The sequence below is a fragment of the Lissotriton helveticus genome, chromosome 7 (genome assembly GCF_964261635.1).
Source record: "Lissotriton helveticus chromosome 7, aLisHel1.1, whole genome shotgun sequence".
In the NCBI taxonomy this organism is placed as follows: Eukaryota; Metazoa; Chordata; class Amphibia; order Caudata; family Salamandridae; genus Lissotriton; species Lissotriton helveticus.
Window position 1 is genome coordinate 268,643,076 of NC_136068.1, and position 17,730 is coordinate 268,660,805.

A 17,730-nucleotide genomic window follows, 5' to 3' on the forward strand; every position below is an offset into this window, starting at 1 on the left:
TTATGTGGTCAAAAAGTTACAGGGGCCTAAGAGCACACTACCCCAAATAGTCAAAAAAAGGCTTCGCACAGGGAGGAAAAGGACTAGCAGCGAAGGGGTTAATGCACTACCCACAATATACCCCCACAAAACACACTACACAATTAATTATTGAATTCATAATGATAATTATTTTAAAAAAAATAGTAAATGCTTAAAATGGATTTACTTACCCCTACAAAACCCACAACCCACATCTAAAATGTAGAAAAACTGTCTTTGCACAATTAACATAATTAATTATCTATTAAACAAATATTATTAATTAAAAACTAAATTATAATTAATTAAAATTAATTAATTTCCCACTAATTACCCCTATAATCCCTACAACCTGCACCTAAAATTGAACTTTAAAAACATTACTTACACAATTAAAATTAATTTTATAAATAACACATATGGGCCGATTCCGATTCGGGAAAAAAGCGTCCGTCCGAATTGTATCCGGAGCCCTCTCCGTACGAATCGTACACGTCCGTCCAAATCGCATAGTACGATCCGTATCTCGTCAATCCGTCCGAATCGTCGCAAACCGTACGAATTGCAAGGCTGAAACCGTACGACATGGAACCTCACAGTGAACCATACGATTCGTAAACAAGCCGTACGACCAGTCGAGTACAATCCGGACCGGGGAATGAGGACGCGATTCGTACGGTCCAGGTCAGGTAAGGGCGATTCGTACGGACAACCACACAATCACATACACACCGTACGGTGCGTACACCCCATGATCGCAGGGGTACAGTGCGTGCCCCTGCGATTATGGGGTGTATGCACTGTACCCCATGATCGCAGGGTGTACACACCGTACACCCCATGATCGTGGGGTACGGTGCGTACACCTCATGATAGCAGGGGTACGCACCGTACCCCTGCAGACATGGGGTATACGCACCGTACCCGGGGGGGCCGTTCCGTACCTGTTTTGAGGCGTACTCTGCTTCTCCGGACGTTTTGGGCTCCCGTAAAAAAAGCGTCGTACAGTGCGTACCCGACACGAATCGTACTTGCTGGGTCAGGAAAACCTGCTTCGAACCGTACGGATGTCATGTACAGCGGGTTCCGAGGGAGAATTGTGCAGAGATTAGAGTAGTACGTTCTTTGTACGATTCGTACGGAGTCCTGCTCCTGGTACGAATTGTACTTCATCGTACATACGGGGAGGTTGCAGGGTACGATTCGTATGGGAAAAATGCTCCGTACAGCTATTCGGAGTGGTTTTTCCCGAATCGGAATCGGCCCCCATAGTATTTAACATCTAATTATAAATTAAGAAAAATTAATTTACTCCCCACCCTTTACCCCTATAAACCCAAAACGTACACTCAAAAAATGTAATTAAACAATTAACATAATAAATGATCAATTAATTAATTAATTAATGTTTATTATCAACTAATTATTATTTAATCAAAATTCAATTCATTCCCACCCTTTAGCCCTATAGACCCCACAACCAACACTTAAAAGAAATACACAATTAACATAATTAATTTTCAATTAATTTATTAATATCAATTATCAACTAATTAATAATTAATTAAAAATCTATTGCTTACCTCCCTTTACTCCTATAAACCCGCAACTGCACCTAAACAAATTACACAATTACCCTGATTAATTATCAATTATTAATTAATATTAATTAACAACAAATTATTAATTAATTAAAAATAAATTACTTCCCACCTTTTACCCCTATAAACCCTACATCCCCACACATAAAATGTACCCCAAAAACTTAAAAGCACAATTAACACTATTAAATATCAATTAAATAAATATAACAATAAATAAAATGTAAGTAAAAAATAATCATTCATTTATTATACGGAACTAAAAGATGCAACATTTAATTAAATTGAATGTGATAACTACTAGAAATGCAACACATAATAAAAAACATAAACAATACTTATACAAAAAGTTACATCACATACATTTAAAATATGTACTAAAATACATAACACTAATTAAAAAATCGATATTTTAAACACTTTTCAAATGATATAATTGACTTCTATATTTCTAAAATCGACATTACTTACCTTTACTATTCTTGACAACGATATTCTTGCACTCGATATTTCCATTCCACCATATTTCTCCCTCTATATAAATGTTGTTCAACTTTTTTGCATCAATATTCTCCCTCATTACCATACTGCGTCTGACTGCTCAATGGAGCAGGGGTCATTGGAGGCAGGCCCATCTTGAGGGCGGCGCGACCGGTGCGGCCCGCTGGGAGCTGACCTGGAGAGGGGGCACTGACCTCAGGGGGGTGCTGTGTTTAGCAATAACCTACAATTTGAAAGCACCTGCTGGAGAGTTCCTTGTGCGTCCAGCTTTCAGGCAGCAATAACAATGTCTTGATAACTCTTGTGATTAATGTTCCTGCTAGAGAGGGAGATGGAGTTATGCCTAGTGACAGGGAAGGCATGGCTTGGCAGTTCGGGCTGGACTGTTCCCATGAGGCACAGGGTCAGACTGATTTGCATATGGCCATGTCTGAACTGGGGTGGCAGAGTGGGCTAAAGAACGGTGATGGATTAAACTCAGATCATTTGACTGGGTGTGAGTGTTTGATTGGTTCAGATGTTCTGTCCATCACCATCCCCTTTTGTACCGCTTTGTTCACCATAAGTTGGCAGGGTATGCTCAGACGTGAGTCCCTTGCTCACTTTGCCACTGGATTCAAGCAAGCCTGGCTGAAGACGGCTGTAATGCCAGAAACCGGTCCTCGGAAGCTTGTTTCCGGTCCGGGGAAGGCATGGCTTGGCAGTTCGGGCTGGACTGTTCCCATGAGGACAGGGTAAGACTGATTTGCATATGGCCATGTCTGAACTGGGGTGGCAGAGGGGGCTAAAGAATGGTGATGGATTAAACCCAGATCTTTTTTCCTGGGTGTGAGTGTTTGATTGGGTCAGATGCTCCGTCCATCACCACCCCCTTTTGTACCACTTTGTTCGCCATAAGTTGGCAGGGTATGCTCAGACGTGAGTCCCTTGCTCACTTTGCCACTGGATTCAAGCAAGCCTGGCTGAAGACGGCTGAAATGCCAGAAACCGGTCCTAGGAAGCTTGTTTTCGGTCCAGGGAAGGCATGGCTTGGCAGTTTGGGCTGGACTGTTGCCATGAGGCACAGGGTCAGACTGATTTGCATATGGCCATGTCTGAACTGGGGTGGCAGAGTGGGCTAAAGAACGGTGATGGATTCAACCCAGATCTTTTGACTGGTTGTGAGTGTTTGATTGGTTCAGATGCTCCGTCCATCACCACCCCCTTTTGTACCGTAGTGACAGTTTTGACTTCCTATAATGTAGCAGAAAGGGTTAATACGTCTGACGCAAAGAACAGATCTGTATTTTATATGAATAGCTGATTGGAATAGTAAATACAGCCTTTACCAGCCCTTTAAATCAAATGAAATGTATTTGAGAGAGGGCCTATGGAGAGATGAGGGGCATCTTTGCCCAGTGGTAGTGAGGGAATACGAGGAGAAGGTCATGTAGGGGGGGTGAAAAAAACATTATTGCACCGGGTGCCTGCAACACTAAAGTCAACCCTGATCGGACAAAGAACATTATAATACTAGTCATGGTGGGTGGTGTGATGTCCTTTATTTCTACCTGTCACTGCTACAAAAAAAATTGGAGGTGAGGGACAGAAAAAAATTAATGCCTGCACTCCGAGAGTGTAGGGGTCAATACTTTTTGTTATAAAAAAACACTTTTGGATGGATGATAGACAAATCGTAGGATCCTTGGACATATTGTAACACATAAGTTCATTAGCCAATTTTCGGGGATTGTGGCAGAAAATCCCCTGTTTTTCCTGCAGTTTTTTTTTACACGTCTTAGGGAGGGTAAGTCCTGATAACCTGTGAGGAGAGTAAGCCATATTAGTGACCACACAAAGGGGCTGATTACAATTGCGGGCGCAGAAAACAGGACCGCTCGACAGACTGTCAGCGGTCCCGACATAGGCATTATGATGCAACAGTCACCACGGCGGTCACAATGCCTATCTTTTGTATTGCAGCGGGTGCTGCTGGCTGCAGCACCGCTGCAATGCAAAATAGGGACACTGTACATATCCCTGCAGTACGTGGCACATGGTGCAGGAACATGAAGTGAGGCACCATAGGTGCCCCCAGTGCCCACATGGGAGGGCCAGGAGGAAAGGGGGGCCTGCTACATGCCCCCAATGTCTCTATGCACCAGTCTTTTCATGGCAGGTGAACCGCCTTGGAAAGGCTGGTGGGGAGGGACATTGTAATCCCTACGGCAGTGCATTGGTAGGCACCGTCATCAGTGCAGGGATTTGCGAGGCCCTCCGCTGCACTGGCGGGCTCAAGGAGCCTGTCGGATGCATAGTGGTGGGTATTTCTGACCGCAATCACACCGCCTGCCATCCTAATGTGGCGGGTGGTGATGGATGTGCCAATGGCAGTCAGACTGCCACCGACAGCCTATCGGTAGCGGTCTCGCTGCCACCGTAATAAGGCCCAAAGTTATTGGAATATTTCATCAGCACCCCATCCTGTCAATGTGCAGCACTTGAGGTGGAAATAGACTCCCTAAGCCACGGCAGTGGGAATTGCCCAGATAAGAGAAAGGTTGAGACCCAGCCTTATGCTTTTTGCACACTTTAAGTACGGCTACATACTCAGGAGCTACCAAGGCATGGTGGCCAGCATTGGTCCAATCATCCTTCAGATCAAAGTTGCCACTCTGTGTTCAAACTTGAACATCTCAGTTCTTCTACTGCTGTTTTATTATACCTTTCCAGGATTGAGCATAGTAAATGTAATAATTTCCTAGAAAGCCATGTTGTATTCAGCATTTTGTTTTATCATATATTGGCAGTAGAGCATGTGCTTTTTACTTCTTTGGCTCTTATTACAAGTTTTGCACAATACAATGGTAAATACCATTAGTACGGGGTGAAGAATTAATTGGATGTTTTAAATACCTCCTATTGAATGTGTAAGGGAGGTATAACATGTAAAATCAGTGTTTCTCAAAATTGCCACACATCTTGGAATCACACTCCCTACCCAAATTAACTTTTTTTTACACAGGGTTCGGAACTTTACACCCTGTTCATATATGATCCAAGTGCAGTAAATTCTTACATTTTAAAATGACTTATGCAACAGAATTCATACCAGCTATCCCAACAACCACTAACAAAAAAACATTCCAAACTCAGAGACCAGCGGACCTTGATTTAAAAATTGTAATTATACCCACAGGTGTGAATTGGTTGATTTGCCATTATTACCATTTTCAATTTATTTTTCTTACTTACAAAGCTAAATTAATCACATAGGGGGTATTACGATGGCGGCCGGAAAACCCTTCCGTATGCCGTGCTCGTAGTAAAAAAATGCCTGCATGTACGGAATTCCCAAAAGACCATCTGCCACGGTCGGAAAAGCTGCAAATCCGACTGTGGCGGACGAGGAAAGCTGTTCAATGGATCAAAGAGGCTGCTACTGCTGTGGTATGACCGCATGGCTAATTACAATGAGATTTTGGAGCTGGCGGAACGAGCATTGCGTTCCGAATGATGCTGTCGCGCTTCGGCAAAATTAATGGCAGTTGTAAAAACTTCACAACAATGCTCAAAGTGTGCCTGTACTCTTTGCTGCCCTCAATCATATCAGACACGCCCTAATGATACACCCCAACTGTTTCTGACGATGAAAGCCACGGTCAACATGGAACTCCCACCTGGTGGACATCACTCATGTGGACACACCCACATACCACAGTATGAAACCACCTATCTCCACACAACAACACCACTTCTCATCCACACACCTGACACACCTCACATATCTTCACTACCACCTTGCACTCTGCACATTTCACTCATTGCACCATGTCCCCCAAGAAAATACCCAATTTCACAGACGCAGAGTTGAAAGTGATGATAGACGAGATAATCAGGGTAGAACCACATTTGTATTGGAACCTGGTCCAACAGACCCCACTTTTGAGGAAAAATCAAAGGTGGGCAAGGTTCTACAACAAAGTCAATGCAGTAGGGACCACCCTACACACACTGCCTGACATTAAAAAGAGCAGGGTCAAGGCTCGGGCCCAGAGGAACCATGATGCAGCTCAAAGAACTGGTGGTGGCCCTCCCATTCCACCACTAACATTCAGCAAATGTAATGAGAAGGTGCTTCCCATTCTGCATCTTGAGAGTCTCACAGGAATCAATGGGGGAGTGCAGACTGGAAAGTACAAACAAAAGAATCCCATCACATCAGACAAAACAAACACACGTATGTTTTCTCGTGAATTACGGGTGCCATTAGCATTCTGTAATACACCGAGGACCTAGACATCAGGTTAGAAGGTTGTATTTGTTCCCACCTTGTATTGTGTTTTAACAGTTTTTTTTCACGTATTCACTACGCAGTAGCAATATTACATTTAGGTCCTGAGGAAGGCCAGGATTACACATAATCCACATGGCTGAAACATGTAGACCTTGTTTCTGGACTTATGCAGTTACTGTTTTATAACTGTTAAAGTTAAGTTAAAAATCTAATATATCCATGTCGATTAAGGAATGGTTGTTTTGAACTTTTATATTTTAACCATTGTCTTTATTGTACACACTTGTAACATTTTTTTATTGGATGTAAAATGTTTTGTGCTTGTATGGCTGTAAAGCCGAAATAAAGTTTTCTTTACTTGACTTGACTTGATTTCAGAACTGCATTTGCACTATTTTTAATTTGGGTATCAAGAGAAAATGAATACAACTTTTTTCTCTTGTTAACCAATTTTAATTTTCACTTCACTTCTCACACTCATGCACTGCACCCATCACTCATATTCATCACAATTCTTCACATCTGTTGGATTTCAGGAAATCCTAGCAATGCTACACTCCTTTGAACACATCCCTGAGCTCCTCCCTCTCAGAGAGGGGGTTGTAGCCCTTGGCTGCAGGATATCCCAGATGATAAAGCATGTCATTTCGGTGAGTGATGGGAATCTGTCCTTTATAAGGGATTATCTTTTTTAAGGATTATTTGCAATTACAGTATTAAAGGTCTCTGCTTGTGCCTAGGGTCTGTCCATGCTCGCTAGACCCGCGGTTATTTTGTTGCCTTCATAAGACAAACCATGGACGAGAAATCGTCAGTCAAATAGCAAGGGATATTCAAACAGTGTTCACAGGTTGAATGTTTCAATGGACAACATTAGTGCAATGCGAGCAGCCTCTGTCCTTCTTGACTCCCTAACTAATTTCATCCAATTTCGGCCACAAGACATGACAAAGAATGTCATTTGATTCTCCTTTTCTTGGACATAACATGTGTGTGAAGACTTAACTCAAAGGTCACACTCTATAATCCACTTTAGGCAAATGTATTGGGATGAGTAATGCAATTAGCAAAATGAGAAGGGAAATATTTTGACTTATGCAGACAGTACATGGAGAGTCAAATATGTGCCTTGAGTTCAAGCATTTCGGTTTGTATTGCCTAACATGTTTGTGATCCGGCCACTTTACTGAACAGTGTCTCTGTCTCCTACAGAATCTACTGAGGTTCTAGAAGGAGAGGGGCCGAAACCGTTGGTGTTGCTAATGGCATCACTGCTCCCCAGGAGCACTGTGACACTGAGGGGACCAGCGCATCGGTGGGGAACAGGAGTGCCCTGGAGGAGTCCGCTCCAGAAATGCCTACATCCACTTCCTCACACTCCATCGGTGACTCCTTGGTGTTGTCGGGCAAAGGAGGATCGACCACTGCTTCATCATCCACCACACCCCGCCTTGTGTCCACCCTCCCTGATGCTCCCCCAACTGGTATCCGGGCCTACTGCCCTAAGAAGGGTATTGCATCTTTCCCTCCAGGCACAGCTGCCCCAGCCACTGCATCCCCTGCTGCCCTAAGTGTGGAGGTCATAGACATCTTGCAGCAGGTGTCTGAGGGGCAGACATTGCTCCTGAATGCCCTCTAGGATCATGGCAACAGGTTGTCACAGGTTGTTGCTTTCATGGAGGGCATTCATTCGGACGTTGGTGGCCTGCACAGAACTTTCCAGTCTTTGGCCTCGACACTGACGGCAGCCATTCTGCAGTCACAAGCTCACAGTCTGGCTACTGTCCCTTCCACAACCACCATGCCAGTGACCCACCTGACCAGAGTACACACACACCAGAGCACTCAGGCACCAAGTCATCCCCACGCAGCACACAACAACAGCAGTCCAAGCAACACAGACACGAGACGCCATCCCCAAGGCACACAAGGAGCACACATGCCAGCCCCTCTATGAGCCCATCACAGGACACAGAGAAGCAGAAACACAAAAAAACATGCATCCACTTTGCAGGCCTCACATTCCTCACCCTCCAAGATCCAAACCTGATCCTGAATCACCCGCACAGGACGTTGCCCTGGCTGCTGTGGGCCTGTTGCCTGCCACAACTGCCCCCCCCCACTTCGGATGGCTGTTGTGCCCAAGACGTCCACTCCCACCCACCCACCCACTAGGAAGCATTGACAAACAAGCAGTGAGGTAGTGGTAGGTCCACAACAGGGGAGGCAGTATAAGATCCCACCCCCCAAGCGTACCACCAGATCAGAAGGTTTTTCCCGGAAGGATCAACGAGCACCTGCTCCACTTTCTGGGAAGAAGGAAGCTGTTGTGACCACATCACCTATCCCTTGGCCAAAGACACTTGGTGGCTATTGTATCCCCAAGTGAGGCCCAGCAACATCAGCCACTGAGCCTCCACACTGTATTTCACCACCTCCCCATATGATGACATCACCAGGTCCAGCCAGCCCTCAGGCTCCCATATCCAGGGATCCCTCTACCTCAACCAGTTCTCCCCCTCCCAGGTCCAGTCCTCCGGCTACCCCAGACAGTCATCCCTCACCCAGTTCCAGTTCTCCCCAAATTTGAAGCAGAGTCCCCCTTCCCATCCCATTCCTCCCTGAGCGGTGCCTGACCTGCCCATTTGCTGGCCCTATCCTTGTGATTTTCCCATGGCGGTGGACTGTGTTTCAATCATCTGTGTGAAATTTCAAAGCACACATGCGCAGACTTGAGTTTGGACTGGCGTTTGCCCCTAATGTTTTGCACTTTCCAAGCTGATACAAAGTTTATGTAATAAAAAATACATTTATGTTCTGAGCATTGTTGCTGGCCTTACTAATGATGCAGTACAATGTATGTGTATATGTTAATAGGTTCCATGCTCTGAATTCACACTATCCCATTGGCATGTACTTAAGTTGATAATGCAGGTGTTACTAGAGGTTCAGGCAACTAATGTCCACTTTTTTACTCTGAGGCTTGATGGGGGCAAGCTGCTTGTCTGTGATGGTAGACTCTGGTCCTGTTCATTATGTTGGCTGAGCTCCACTCATACACAGCTGTCAGATTTGTTTGATCTCCATCAAGAGAAGCTATTCCAATTTACATGATGACTTGAGGGGTGGACAGGGTACAACATATCTGTGTTATATCCATCTTGATGTGTACACACCAGTGTAGTTGTGTTGTCATCTTGGATAGGTATGGCTTCATAGTCAAATGGATGGATGTACATGTGCGCACTGGAGTCATCAGACAGTGTGAGTGTCCTGTCATTAGCAGATGTGTTAATGTGTATGTGCTCTTGAGCATTGCCCTTTCACACATGTATGAGCCAGTTGATGAGTGCCTGTTTCTTTCCATGATCAGACACATTCTGGAGTGTTTGTGCACATGTTGGGGTTGTTGACAGAGCGGTGTGCAGTGTGTCATTGTAACCTCGCAATCCTAGGGTACGCTTACATCTTATCCACATAATTTGTGAGTATGCAGAGTGTGTCACGCACTGAATGACAGGTACCAGCCTCGACCCTCTGAGAATTTTGAGTTCCTCCATTTTTACTCTTTTCTTAACAGATGCGCTGAGGACGCGCTGAATGTTAGGCTTTTTAATTTTTATAGCATGATTTTACAATGCTGACTTTGGCCTCTCTTCCTAAGTATTCTGTGTCACTGCATATTGCCGCATACGGCCTCACTGTTTAAAAATACTTTGCGCTCAAATTGTTTTTACCTTCTTTGCCCCGCACTCACCCCACGCCGTCTCCCAAGCACTCCTCTTCAGTCCAACTCGGGTCCGCCCGTTGTGTGAAGAGAGGCTGTGCTTACGGAAGCGTTTATGGGCAGTCACGGGTTACTCCAGGTCACTTCCGGATCAGACCAGAAAGGAGGGTGGCGCTCTAGCAGCCTCCTACACTACTTAACCCTTGACCTGGCAGATGCGCTGTGGACGCACTGAATGACAGGTACCAGCCTCGACCCTCGGATAATTTTGAGTTCCTCCATTTTTACTCTTGTCTTAACAGATGCGCTGAGGACGCGCTGAATGTTAGGCTTTTTTTAATTTTTATAGCATGATTTTACAATGCTGACTTTGGCCCCCCTTCTGAAATATTCTGTGTCACTGCATATTGCCGCATACGGCCTCACTGTTTAAAAATACTTTGTGCTTGAATTGTTTTTACCTTCTTTGCCCCGCACTCACCCCACGCCGACTCCCAAGCACTCCTCTTCGGTCCAACTCGGGTCCGCCCGTTGTGTGGAGAGAGGCTGTGCTTACGGGAGCGTTTACGGGCAGTCACGGGTTCCTCCAGGTCACTTCCGGATCAGACCGGAAAGGAGGGTGGCGCTCTAGCAGCCTCCTACACTACTTAACCCCATGCCTGGTACAACGCGCAGCGGACGCGCCAGCGGCGCGCCAAAGGCAAGCCCGTCTGCGCCCGTCCGCGCCAGTACGTCGCCGGGAGCCAGGACCCCTGCCAGTTCTCAGTCAGAGGCCCCCATGGAATTACGACGCAGACTTATCTACTCAGGATACCCTCATTGAGCTCAGACAGACCCCATGTGGTTCAGGGCAAGATATGGGCTGTACACCAGAAGGACCCTTTTCTTGCTATAGTTGTAAATATCAGGCTTGTGCATCACATATTACCATCAAATCTCATAGCCATATTTTGGCTGAGGTACATCCCCATCCTGATCCTGCCCTCCCCTTTAAACTTCATGTAAATCCACATAACCAGAAAAAATGGCACTGTCTTCTGGCTAATGTCAGATCCCTCCCCAAACATGTCACTGCAATTTGGGATCTTCTGAACGATAAAAACCCGGATATCAGTTTCTTTACGGAAACTTGCATCAAACCCTCAGACACTCCGGCGATTGCACTGGCTCTCCCACCTGACTTCCGAATTCAAAGATTGGATAGATTAGAAAGAGCGGTAGGGGGGATCGCAATTGTCCATGAAGACACATTATCGGTCACTATCCTTGACCAACTTAGCAATGATTTATTTGAATGTCTCATTTTTTTAAATTTTTTTATAAATTTGTATTTGACAAGCAAGTCAAGGAGATTACCATTTTCCAAGTACAGAATCAACAAAAAAATAGCTCAAATTCAATTTAGTGCAGGTTCGTAAAAAAAAACAAAGAAGACAAAAACACAAGTAAAATAAATAATTCCTGGTCAGTACCAATCATTAATGATTAATAGCATCATAAGCAGAAAGCATCCATGATCCATATTGTTACGGACATTGCAAGAAATTACCCCATATCTTAGCAAACTTTGTTTTTGCTTTAATTCCTCTATTCCTGGCAATAGCATCTTACATTGTGTAAATTTCATAAACCAATGTCCACCATTCGGTCGTATGAGGAGGATTCTGAGAGATCCAAGCCCTAGCAATCACCAATCTAGCACAAGCCAAGGCAATATTTAGCAAATCTTTATAAATAGAGCTAACCGGGTATATGGACAATAGTACCACCGCTGCATTTTAAAGGAAAATTAATCAGTTGGTTTTGAGTTAAAATATTTTCTATATCCAACCAATACTTAACTAATGATGGGCACGAATAAATCATATGTATGAGGTCTGCTGCCACCAGACCGCATTTAGGACATTTAGTACGATCGTTATTAAAGTTGTTTTGTGACCATTTTGAAATTTTTAATGGAGTATAGTAAAGTTGGCTAATCGTCCTGACGATTGGAGTTTCAAACTAGAAGACTGGACGACTTTGCTGATATTAACTAAGGCAGCAGAGATATTCTGGGTTGTCATATTAGATCCTAAACTAGCAGTCCATTTTAGCGCCAATCTCGGGGCTTCATCAAAACTATTTTGACTGAGACACTTGTATCCCATACTAATTAATGATTTTCTATTCGCAGAATAGAAACAAGTCCATATATCTGAGCTAGTAATTTCTATCAGATTTATCTTACGTATTAAGTAGTCCCTAATTTGAATATATTTATATCTCATTTTTTTCAGGCAATTTATACAGAAGTTGCAATGTTGCAAATTGTAAAAAACCATTGGTACCATACAAATCTCCTAATGTCTCAATACCATAATTAGCCCATTCTCGACCAATTTTATCTCTAAAAATGTCTGGAAGTCCAAGATTGTCCCATATTGGCAGCTCATTATGGAAAAAGGAAGTATTGCACTTAGTCAACATCTGTTTCCATATAAATACTGCATCTCTCGCAGTCTTACATTTTACACGTTTGAAGTAATTTGGGTCTTGTACTTTTGCCAGGAATTGTTTTGAGTGACCACCGAGCATAAATTGGTGAAAAACATATTGATTATTAGCGGCAAATAGGCTACGGAGCCGGCCTAGAAAGGAAGCAAAAAAATAAGCTCTGAAATCAGGGAAGTTCAAACCTCCCTTTTCAGATGGAAATTTTAATATTGTCATGGACCTTCGAGCCTTCTTATAGCCCCAAATGAAACTACTTAAAATGCCATCTAATTTTTTAAAAAATAGGTTATTAACGCGACAAGGTATGGAACGGAAAAGATGTAAAAACTTCGGCAGGATGTTTATATTGATCAAATTCATACGACCTAGGAGGTTTAATGGGATCTTGTGCCATTTTTTCAAAAGATTGGTCACTTCTTTTAATAGAGGATCGTAATTTAATTAATTTATATCAGCGATTTTAGATGATATCTTTACCCCTAGATATACTGCAGATTGACAGAGCCCTTGCACTGGTAGGTTGGCCTGATAATTCATAATGACTTTTGATTTATTTATATTTAATTTATAGCCTGAGATAGTCCCAAAGTTATTAGCTTCTGCTATTATCCCTATTAATGCATCCACGACATTGGTAGTATAAATAGCTAGATCATCCGCATATGCGGTAATTTTTAAGGTTTTACCTTCATGCATGATAGGGGCAATCTTGGCTTGAGCTTCCAAAGCATTGATAAATGGCTCCATGGAGAGATCAAAAAGCAGGGGTGATAGCGGACATCCCTGCCGCGTCCCTCGCAAAATTGAAAAAGTTGGTGAGAGTACACCAGCATAGCTAATTTTGGCATTAGGGTCCTTATATAATGCCTGAATGTCTCGTTTTTAAATGTGATATACATCCCCAACAGAGTTGGAAAGGGGCTCTGGTCTATAGGCCGCCCGGCCCATTGCAAGATTTTAATGGCCGTCTATTGGAATTTATTTCCCCTCACATCATTGCCACACGTAACTTCTTACTCTTAAGGGATTTTAACATCCACAGCGAGGACCCCCACAACCTTGATGCTGTGACCTTTCTGGAAGAAATGGCTTCTGCTGGTCTCCATAAAATTAACAATGCCCCTACTCACTTAGCTGGGCACACTCTAGACCTCATCCTTTCTAATACCCAATACGTCGTATATGAGGATACTTTTCCTCTGACCTGGTCTGATCACTCTCTATTGACTTTTCAATTGAGTAGCCCTTCTACCACATCCAGTCTCACGCCCGTTATGAATAGATGGTATTGACCGTGGCATAAAATTAATACCGATCTTTTTATAGCCCCTTTTATGACCTGGGACACAGACACTTGCCACCTCAATGTTGACCAACAACAATTGTACTTCAATAACATCATCTCGCACATCTTGGATGACAATGCACCACTTAAGCCAGCAACTCATGCCCACACACTCACTTCCTCTGACTGGTACTCCCCGGCCCTTCGCGCCGAAAAGAAGGTGTTCAAGAAATTAGAACGCACTTGGCGTTTACACCATAAGGACATTGACAGAGACAGGTATAAAAGCACTCTAGCAGCATATCATAATAACATCAAGAAAGCGTGAAAAATACATATTACCCAACAATTGGAGCAAGCTGGCTCCAATTCCAGGACTTTATTTAACATAGTTAAATCCTATGCTAATCCCAAGGCATGCGAGACGGTGGATTCCCCCTCTCAGGCGCTGTGTGATAATGTTGCGACCTATCTCACCCAGAAAATAGACTCTATCTACCCAAAAAATAATTTCGGCCAACTCTACCTCCTCTCCCTCGATGACCAATACAGTTAATACACTGGACACCCCTCATCTTCTACTTTCCTTCCCCCACCTCTGCCCCTTGGAAGTCATATCCCTTTTAGACAAAACCAAATCAGGCTCTCCCATGGATATAATACCGGCTAAGATCGCCACCAAGTTTGCGCTACAGCTCGCCCCCCCTATCTGTTCCATTCTCAATAATTCCCTTAATAGTGGTTACCTCCCACCTACCTGGAAAGATGCACAAATCCCTTACGTAAGAACCTCAAAGCTCCTATTACAGACCTCAGTAATTACCGTCCAATATCTCTTCTTCCCTTACAGACCAAGCTAATTGCAAAGCACATTAATAAACATATTTCTGAGTACCTGGAAACTTCACAACCGTTAGACTCCTCCCAATCGGGGTTCAGAGTCAAACATAGCACTGAATCCGCCCTTACTGAAGTCACGGACAACATTCGGATGGCCATGGATAAAGGTCAAGCAGCACTTCTTGTGCTGCTTGACCTATCAGCGGCATTTGAAACTATCTCCCATCACATCCTACTGGAGAGACTCCAGGAGATAGGTGTCAGAGGGCTTGCTCTGCAATGTCTTACCAGATTCCTGACTGATAGGACACAGACGGTCACTATGGGCACTTTTAAATCTGCAACGATAAAAGTCAGTAAGGGGGTCCCGCAGGGCTCCTGCCTCAGTCCAACCCTTTTTAATATTTATGTTTCCCCGTTGGCCAGACTGATGAGATCATTAGGATTCACCCCGATTTCGTACGCAGACGATACTCAGCTCCTCCTGACATTTGACAAGAACAATCCCGACATCAAACTCAGATTCTCTGAAGGCATGAAATCTATTGCCACCTGGATGCAGGTCAACTTCCTGCAACTTAACGCGGGCAAATCAGAAATCATGTTGTTTGGAGGAGCTGAAATCTGCTGGACACCCACATGGTGGCCGGACGAACTAGGCACTGCTCCCACCCCTAAAGAAGCGGTCAAAAACCTTGGTGTCAGAATCGACCGCAAATTGACTCTTGAGACGCATGCTAACACCACGGCGGGAACTTGCTTTTACATACTTGGCCTTCTGCGCAGGATTTTCCCCCTCCTTCCCATCTCCGCCAAGAAAACGCTTATGCAGGCTTTAGTTCTCAGTAGACTAGACTACTGTAATGCCCTAATGTTTTCAGCCAACAGTGTTGCCATAAAGAGACTACAGGTAGTCCAGAACACTGCCGCCCGCCTCACTGTTGACGCCCCTGCCAGAACACCCTCAGAACCTCTCCTGAATCAACTCCACTGGCTCCCCATATTAAAAAGAATAAAATTCAAAAAGGGCTGTATGATTCACAAAGCTCTCAGAGGGCAAGGGCCTATGTATCTGACTTGTAAACTGACCCCTTACTCCACCACGCGATCACTCAGATCCAGTTCGGAGCTTCTGATCACCATCCCTAGGATAAAAAAGGCGCGCAGTGGTGGCAAAGCATTCTCCTACTTGGCTCCGGTGTTTTGGAATCACCTGCCGTTACATTTACGGGCTTGTTCCAGTGTGACCCATTTCAGAAAGATGCTAAAAACCTATCTCTTCTAACTCATGGTCCTGTTATGCTGTCAAAGTTCCAAGCGCCGAGATACCCCCATGGGTGATTCAGCGCTATACAAACCAATAAACATAAACATAAACATAAACATAAACTGTAATGTATGTGTTGTGAGTTTTGGGGTCCGGGCTGGCTCTTGCTTACCTTTGTTCTCACTGTGCTGCATGTCTCTGGGATACAAACATGATATGTGAGTTTTCAGGTGCATTGCTGTCACTTTTCACTTTATGGGCTCCAATATGAGTTGGTCTGATTCATAGCAGTCACAGTCATGCAATTGAGGCCTACACAATGTGAGCTACTCCACTATGGCTTTTTGCTGTGTACACTCCTCATCTATACAATGCTCGTGTATACAACACTTCAGTCAAAACATGTGCCCCTGCATGCCATGCAAATGTTTGTCCCTCCCACCACTCCATGGTGTGATACTGTACTGTGTGCAAATGATTTGTATCCAGAAGCATTGTGGCCCTCTGCACTGTTTCAGTATGTGATATGTACTATTTGAGCCTACTTGATTTCAGTCATGGTACAGTACAGATGGATTTCCAGCACAGTCCTCTTCCAGCATGGATGTTTGCCTGGGTTGGGTAGCAATAGGTGAAAGCAAACGTGTGTAGCTGTTTGCTGCGACACTGTGAGGTTCCGTGAAAATCGTTACGGTGTTTTTGGGCATTGCCGAATATGGACAAGTTTGGTATCTATGAACCGTAAATGGCGAGTTCGGTAAGTGTACGCGTTTTCACTACATACTTGACGGGGTTCGCCTAATTTACGTGTTTCTTCATCTGAACCCTCGGGTTCCATTTTAGATACGGCATCCATTTTGTTTCTTGCCCTCACGTAGTCAGCGAGCAGGCAACTGTTCGCTTCATGACCCTTTAATTCCCAAGCCTTACGGAAGACGCATATTCCTTTCATGCGTCTTTATGACCGGAGGAATGACACTGCAGAGGCAAATGGCTCAGCTTGAGGGTAATCTTGCCGTGCCGGTCTATTGTTTCAGCCGTGCATGTGCTGGGATCAAGCTCTTTGATCCCATGATCATGCTTCCGATATTACCCCCACACTCTTTCCTCTACGTGTGTCTGACTTCCTAGCAGCTGTTCTTGTCTCTTTTCTCTTGCTCATTTACAACTCAAGTGGAATGTGCCTAACAGTGGGAAGATGTGCTTTACAGTTGGGAACCGGTAATGTTACTGTGATTATGTTCCGGGGTTCTGAAAACATGAAAGCGACCCTTTTGAAGTTTATTGTGGGAACTGAGTTGTAACCTTTTGTTCACATGTTGTGCAATGGCAAAATCTTGTATAAAAGAGAGCGACTCACATATGCAATTTGAAGCAGACTCTCAGAACCTACACGCTGTTGTACTTCTTGTGACTTTTGCCTCCCTGCAGTAAAAAACGCTGATCTTTGACGCCGAAGGAAGTGTCCCGTGTCTCTGTCACTTGTGCGCCGAACAGGTATCCCATGAAGGTTATAGGTGTTGTTCCCTGGCACCGCTGGTTCTGTTAAAAGTCCAGTCCTTCAGTTGGCACCCAACGTGGGGCGACATCAGCGGTACCGGTCCAGAGCCTGACGATTGTGAGGAACTTCGTGTGAAATCTCCGAGGGAAGGTGCACCCCGCTTCATCGATCCTGTTGTCGAAATAAGTGGCCCGAAGATTTTTCCTGCGAAGCTT